Below are 8,990 nucleotides of genomic sequence, written 5' to 3'. Positions count from 1 at the left end.
GTAGTGGTGGAAAGAAGGCAGTTAGGATAGAGAAGGGACCACTATGCCAAAGATAGATGGAAATGTTCACTCTGGACAAAAACTGCATGCTGAAATTTACTGTTAATAGTGTTATTCTTATACCATGATAAAGTCTGTTTTGCATTAAAAAAAAAAAACCCAAGAGAGTAAGTACACTATTCCAAGGAGAATAGCAGGGGTTGCTGCTCTATGTTGTCTGCAGATAGTGTCTAGGCAATTTTCTTGCAACATTAGAATGTAAATTAGCACCAGAACCAGGTTTTCTTTAAAAAGGTATTTACGCTGACTAGCGAAGAGGTAAGGACCCAGAACATTCTCTGGGGGGAATTTCCCTGAGTGTCTGATAATTATATTGATTTTATGCAAAATAGGGGGGAGGGCACTTCATAGGAAATGTTGCAAAATAGGAGAAATTTATGAGGAATTGTGAGGACTTCTTGCATGAACCACAATTATACTTATTTTACACTCTCAGAATCTGCCATTTTGGATCATCTGATATTGAGTTGTGTAAAACCCACCTCCTGAGATCTGTTTCAAAGTGTTAAAACTAGTATCAGACCACATACTTCTAGCTTGTTGTTTTCCCATATCAATAGAATGATTACATCTTTTATAAGCATCTATTTAAAGCTAGAAATATCACTACTGATGATTTAGCTATATGAATGAGTTTAGTTTTGTATTTGGATAGAAGGGTGTCGAGGAAAAAAGAGCAAAGGAGTTTTTCAATTGGCAACACAATGGATTAATAGTTTTCATCAAAAGTAGCAAAGTAATGAGGGGCTTGCCGTCTTTTACAACGTTTTTCATTTTTATTTTAGGAACTTTCTTGATAAGTTTCTTTCAGAGAACTTTAATCATCCATCTTAGAAGCTTTATTTCTAGAATAGGTGTGACAGAATTGTCAAAACTACTAAATTATAGAGTGAATACATATAAAACATTAAACATGAATCATTATTTTTTATTATTAAAATTATATTGATCAAACATCATAACAATCAGAAATTGTGGTTTATTATTCTTTCTGTTCATGCAGGGGCTGGAGCAATAGCACAGTGGTAGGGCATTCGCCTTTCACGCGGCTGACCTGTGTTTGATTCCTCCGCCCCTCTCGGAGAGCCCGGCAAGCTACCGAGAGTATCGAGCCGGCACGGCAGAGCCTGACAAACTACCCATGGCGTATTGGATATGCCAAAAACAGTAACAAAAAGTCTCACGATGAGAGACGTTACTGGTGCCCGCTCGAACAAATCGATGAGCAACGGGATGACAGAGACAGTTACAGTTCATGCAGATTTGCAATAAAATATATACAATTGGGTATTTTCTCTATGTAAATACTTCATTATGTTACGGGGGTCCATATACCATCCAGTTTAACAAAGAGCAGTGAAAGTTACATTTTGCAAAGAGGTAAACTCAACACAGTAATCATGGAATGAATTACAGTTAGAAATTATGCATATCACAGCTTCTGCCTGTACTTCTACTTGATACTCTACCATTCCAGGTGAGAATTGTCTCCAACTGATACCACTGGGCCTATATTGGAATGAGAAGCAGAGCGTCTTCCTTTTGGGTGGGTCCCAGCAACCTCTATACCCAGACTGTGCCATACTAAGGGTCCAGATCACATTTCCTGAAGTATGTGGCCATGTCACATCCACTCAACAAATTACATGCTTCTCAGTTATTCTTCTTGTCGTTTTGTGAACATGATCAGAGAAGACGGAGAGAAATCTCCAGATTAATCTCTCAGTATTTTTATCAGTGTAACTACAAAGGCCTACTCACAGTACAAAAAAAATACTAAAAAGTAAATGGGGAAAACACATATAATCCCACTAAGATCAGTGAGTGAAATGATATCACCAAAGACATAAACAATACCACTAAATCCTCAGACCGTATCTTTAGTGACAATATAATGGGGATGTTCAGTGAGTTCAAGGAAACAATAACACAGTTTGTCAGCAAAGTCACTGTCACTGTCGTCTTGTTGCTCATCGTTTTTGTTCGAGCGGGCACCAGTAATGTCTCTCATTGAGAGACTTATTATTACTGTTTTGGGCATATCCAATACTCACGGGTAGCTTGCCAGGCTCTGCCGCGCAGGCTCAATACTCTCGGTAGCTTGCCGGGCTCTCCGAGAGGGGTGGAGAACTCGAACACGGGTTGGCCACATGAAAGGCGAAAGCCCAACCACTGTGCTATTGCTCCAGCCACTGTCAGCAAAGTACATGTATGAAAGTCAAACTGAAGAAAAAAAAAAACCCAGACAACAACAGTCAAACATGACAGAAATGAAGAAAAGGGTAGATGATATAAACAGATAATATAATAGAAGTTCTGAATGGTGGAATAACAGAAGCTGAGTAAAAGACAAAGGAGCTCCACAATGAGAAGGAAACTGATAAGAAACTGCAGAAGGTGGAAAATAGCCTGAAAAGAAATGAACAGATACCAGAGAACCATGGGATGAGTTAAAAAAATATGAGTCGCTGGAGTCCCTGAAGAACAGGAGGACACATTCGATGAAGAAACCATGGTTAAAGAAATTGTCAATAACTTTCCAGAGTTTAAGATTACAGGCACCAGAATCCAAGAGGCCCAAAAGGGTCTCAGTGAAAAATAGATTCAATTAGAAAAACTCCAAGACATCATACTCAAAATGACAAAATCCAAAGATAGATACAGAATACTGAAAGCAGCAAAATAAAAAATTGAACATATTTTCTAAAGAAATGTCCATTAGGTGTACAGCAGGTCTATCAAATGAAACTCTAGGAACCAGAAGTATATGGAAGGCTATATACAAAAGTTCAACAAAGTGAATACCTCTCAAAGCTTACTCTATCCAAATGGATTCTCATTCAGGTATGAAGAAACATTACAGAGCTTCATTCACGGGCAACAGCAGAGGAAATCCCTAGCCTTGGGACCAGTTTTTACAAGAAGCATTGAAAGAAATCCTTTAAAAGACAAGGAAAACATCTTCATGTGGCAATGAGTATGGAACTCACAGTGGTGAATATGGTTGTCATCGACTAGATTAAGAAAGGTTAAAAACATGACTCAATTCATCACCACACATTGACTCTTATTGTTTTGTTTTCTAATAATTCTATGTGTCAATACCTTGGATGAACTAATATGAAATTACTTTGTTACTTGCCTGCCACAGGGACAGGCTGAGTTAGGAGGGAACATAGAGGGAAACTAGTGGTGGGATTGGTGTTGGAATGTTGTATCTCTGAAGCAACTTAATCATGAACAACTTTAAAAATCATGGAATCTCAACAAATATTCCTTAAAAATTCAACAATTCATATCTACCATATGCCATTGATAGACTGTTTATAATTCTTATACTACTGTCCCAGACATGCTATGTACTACCCGATACATATTGTAATTCAGACCTCATTGAAGTTGAGTCAATGCAAGATACACAATTCAACATGAAGGGAAGTTAAATAAATGTTTGGGAAATCATTGATTTGATTATTTGTATTTACGTAGAATGAGCACATAACTTACTAATTTCCTTGTTTTCCAAACCTTTGTTTTAACATTATGCAAGATTGAATTTATGTATGACAGGTTTTTCTTAGTTTTTTGGTTGCCACTGTTATTACTTTCTCTCTTGTTTTGTATAAAACTGTTCCTTTAGGGTATCTATAAAAGTATTTCTTAATGTGGTTTTCTCAAAATGCCACTATAGATTACAAGCAGATACTAAATGACTGCCATAACATTCCACATATGTAGTCTTCTCATCAGTTATTCAACATAACATAGCAAACCATAAGTAAGAGTAGTTTCAGAACAATTATGCCACAGACATTATCACTAGGTGATTGAGAATTGTGGCCTAAAATTTGAAGTGAAAAATATTTTTCAGTTATGCTATCATGAAAAGAAACTAATGGCCACCTGTAGCTAATGCAGTTTCTTATCAATCAACCAGCACATTTTTTATTGCAGCAAATGACTAATAGATTTAATATACTTAAAGTGAGACAGGAACGAAAAATGAATGGGATAAATGTTTATCATGTGAAGCCTGAAATTTCTTCATTCATGAAGAAGTGTTCATGAATGAAACAATTATTATTTTCTAGACAATTATCTTCTCGAATACCAGATTATATTATGAGTGATCTCTTAATTTTCCAAAGACATATTATTATATTATTATTAGACAGCATAAATACTTAATTTCTAGGCCACCTGCTTCCAATGCTTGCAGAAAATATTTAATATGTGGTGCAATAAATAGTAGTATATGAAATGTGTATCCAAGTGAAAATAAATTATCTGACAGGTTTCATATAAAATAAAGGCCAAAAGGTTTCAGTAAAGTAAAAGAATCCTTTTTTTGCCATTCAGTTCCAGTGAAATTTGACTTCTTACTTGAGATAGACTGTTGATATTTTTCCTTTTATTATCACAATTATTTATAGTAACTGGAATCTCATGAATGAAATTTGACTTATGTTATAAAATAGACTAAGATTATTAGTATGTTGCCTCTTATCATAATTTGTATAGTAACTGGAAAGCAGATGAAATACTTATATTAACTGAGAAATAGTAGCTTGACCTGCCAAGTTCTCTAACAACTTGCTTTATTTTTAAAGTTTTGTTTATTGTTTTAGTGAAGAAATATAGTTCTATTAAGTGAAACTTAGTTTGAAAGATGTGACAGGAGAGAAAAAGAGAAAGTACTTATTCAGGAGAGAACATCAACTTCTACACACTGGTGAAAGCAAGCAAAAAGATACAGACAAGCAAGCAAGATATATGTTCAATAAAGAACATGGGCTTGAATAGAAAGCCTGTAGCAACTTATTTCAAAATATAATAAATGTATATAAAATAAAGATAGGTATTTTCTGAATAAACAAGTTTAATTAGATATTCACTACTTGCTTGATTGATAACTGGCAATAATATATACATAAAGTGTTTTCTAAATTAAACTTGTAATTGTAAAATGAATTTAATACTGATAGTTTAAGTGATATAAAAGTATTATAATAATAAAACTTTAAGAATACAAATCTTTATGAAAATTATAGAACATATCACATCATATTTCATGGTAACTGGTGTTCTTAGTTTGTTTTCTAAAATACTGTAATAGACAAACTTATGAACAATACATAATTTCAAGTGTTAAAAGATGAAAATCAAGTATATTTGCCATCAGTATAATATTTTAAAGAGACCCTTCCTAAACAAAGCAATGTCACATTTTAGAATTATAGTTTGCAACATTTACTTTTAATTAATCTCCTTTGCTGTGTCATCTGTCTTTCCTTTGTGGTAAATTTTCTATACTTTTTATTGCATGGACAATTTTTCTATAATCTTATATTACTCTACTAAAATAGTTGTTTTTGGGGAGACATATTTTATCATATTGGGATCTTCCACAATTCCTTGTGAATAAGAGCAATCAAATTATTTGAACAAATAAATTACACGGATGGTCACAGCTTCATTTGCCAAATCCCAGAGTGATCAGAGATAGGTTCTGAAAAGAAATTATAAATTTTGAGAGAAATTAAAATAAATGCTTTTAAATTTTTAAAACTTTTATTTAATTAAAGCATGGAATTACAAAATCATCCATAGTTACACAAAGGTCAATTCAAAGTGGACCAAAGACCTTGATAATCAGAACAGAATCTCTAAAATACACTAAGAAATATATAGGCACAATACTTCAAGATCTGGACATCCCAGGAGTCTTCAATGATACAATACTACTGACAAAAGCAACAGAAACAAAAATTTAAAAATGGGACTACATCAAATTAAGAGTTTCTGCATGACCAATGAACCATAGGCTGAAAGACAGCTTACTGAATGGGAGAAAATCTTTGTGTTCAACACATCTTATAAAGGGTTGATAGCCAGGATTCATAAAGTTATCACAAAGATCAACAACAACAACAGAACAAACAAAAACCCCATGAAAAATGGGATTGAAATTTAAAAAAGACTTTTCTAAGGAAGATCAACAGATGGTCAATACACACATGCTCACTATTAATTTTATTATTATTAGGGAAATCCAAATCAAGATGGCAATAAGATACCATCTCACACCAGTGAGAAAAATAATGGGAACAATCAATTTGTGTTGACAAAAAAAAAAAGAAGAAGAAGAAGAAGAAGAAACTCTCATCCACTGCAAACGGGAGTATTTCCATACCCAAATGGGAAACAGTATGAATGGTACTCAGTAAACTCAGAATTGAGCTCCCATATGACCCAGCAATTCCATGGGTATTTACACCCATAACAGAAAAACATTCATTGAAGAGGATGTTTGCACAACACTATTCATTAAAATAAGTACTATCACGAAATCCCGTTGATTATCGAGTTGCTTGAGTGGTCTCAATAAATTCTACATTTGTCCTATCCCTGAGATTTTAGAAGCCTCTCTCTTCTCGGCCTTCCCAACGATGCCAAGAATAAGTAAGTAAGTACTATTAAAAAGTTAATATGGGGGGGAGGGAGGAAAAAATTAATATAAAATGTTGTGCTTAAAATACTGAAATATGAAAAATGTCTTTTGTTCATTCATATTTTAGCTCTTATTGTATCATTAATATTTTCCAGAAGCAATAGCTATAAAATGAGTAAAAAATAGTATATTTCCAAAAAGAGGATGACTGTACTAATCTCATGCAATGAATCCACTTTTATGAAGGGAGATTATGTTTACAGAGGGTTTCTAAGAGATGCCAAGTAAGTTTATGAATAATTTTTATCTTAAAATAATTTATCACGGATGGAAATTATGTCTATCTAAAAACCATTCCACAGTTCTGTCTCAGTTCTAGATTCAGAACATAGATTTGGAATTGAAAGTTATTCAAACTAAATTTGACCAACTTTCTTTTTTTTTGAATGCTTTTAATTGAATCTCCATGAGATACACAGTAACAAAGTTGTTCATGATTGGGTTTCAGTCATACAATGTTATAACATTCATCTCTTCCCAAGTGTACATTTCTTCCAACCAATGTCCCCAGTTCCCAGTCCAAGCCTGCCTTTATGGTAGTCACTCCTCTGTCCACCCTCCCTGAGGCACCCACCTCTCTCTATCCCCTTTTTCCTTGTAGGCACTTTGTGGTTTGCAATATTGTTACCAAAAGGGTATCATGTCTATCCTTTTGTTTTAAATTGGATCACAGTCAGAAATAGTTACAAAGTTGTCAAGATTGGGTTTCAATAATATAATGTTCCAACACCTATCCCTTCACCAGTGTGCATTTCCCACACCAGTGTTCCCAGTTTCCCTCCATCACACCCTCTTGCCTCTATGGTAGGCACTTTCTCCCCATCTCCCCCCACGCCTCATCTCTCTTTCTCTCACTCTTTCAATTTGGACACAGCGTGTAGGATCATGGTTTAGTCATGACTTTGACTTCATACAAAATGATGCATTTAACCTTTATTCTATCTCTAAGATCTCTTCTATGATGACACAAAAACAATTTGTAATGCTTCCAGCCACATAATTTTATCTTTCAAAGGTCTCACCACATTGGGATTTAGGATTTCAACATATAAATTTGAAATGAACATATATATTCATTCCAAAATTATTTTTTCTGATAAAATACTAAGATACACCTTATAGCTTTGCTATTTTCCTCCAAATTACTAATGCAATGGTTCTGTGAGGAGAGCTGTTATTGATAATAAGAAGCAATAACAATACAATTTACATAGCTCCTTTCATCTTGAACATTCTAAAAGTGTCCTATAAAAAATCATTTCAGATGTATAACCATCTCTGGGGACAACTTGGAAGCTATTTAACAGCTGGCCATCAGTTAGAGACAGGAAGTAAAGAACTTGTTTCCCAATTGAAACTGCAGTGTATACAGTGTAATCACCTAACATAAAATTAGTTTAGGACACTGAAGCTCACTAATGTCCATATCCTTGAAAAAAACGGCATAGGATAATTAGTGGGTACAAAATGATCAGAACTTAAATTGCATGTCGAGCTGAAAGACAAAGCTCTCAATAACAGAGTCTTACTGAATGCTGGTTTGATGCTGCTTAAATTCAAATCACGTGTTTAGCAATCAAAGTGTTGTGATAATTTCTTAGCTTGAAAATAATGAGTACACATTTACCAGACCTTTGGGGCCGGAGCAAAGTAGGGCAGGTAGGGCATTTGCCTTGCACTTGTCTGACCCAGGTTCAATCTCAGTGTCCCCATATGGTCCCCCGAGCAACACCAGGATTAATTCCTGAGTGCAGAGCAAGGGGTAAGCTCTAAGCATGGCTGGGTGTGCCCCAAAGACAAAGAAAAATTAGAACTTAAATTATATATCATTTTCAAAAGACAAAAAGTTCGATAGTAGTCTCTTTCTGAATGCAGATTTGATGCTGCCTAAATTCTGAATCAGATGTAAAGCAATCAAAGTGATGTGATAATTTCTTAGCTGGAAAATAATGCACACACAAACACACAAAAAGAAGACAGTAATACTTCTGCAGATCTATTGAGTACATTTGAAAATGCGGTGTCTGTGTTAACAACCAAAAACCGACTGTTAATTTTGTTATGCAACTTCCCTACTTCTTGATTAAAGAGTGCAGGTGTACTCTATTATATGGGGATTCACCAGTGAGAAATTCACCATAAAAAAGTAGGAAATAAATTCAATATATGTTTCCGGGAGCCTCACATGAATGGAATTTTTCAGCAGATAGTTAAAAGGAGCATATGCAAAATGATAGTTCCAGTTGTCTTTACCTTGCCATAGAAACTGCAGGATATGACCAGCTGCTACTCTTATCTCCCATAGCCTGATTTTAGATGTGTCATCAAATATAGACAGCAGCAGTAGGGGAAAAGAAGTTGCCTGCATGAGGCAAACATTTTAGACTAAAGCAAGGTGGAAAAAGCAAGGCTTCTTACA

Source organism: Sorex araneus, chromosome X, assembly GCF_027595985.1.
Source record: "Sorex araneus isolate mSorAra2 chromosome X, mSorAra2.pri, whole genome shotgun sequence".
Lineage (NCBI taxonomy): Eukaryota > Metazoa > Chordata > Mammalia > Eulipotyphla > Soricidae > Sorex > Sorex araneus.
This window is presented reverse-complemented; position numbering follows the sequence as displayed.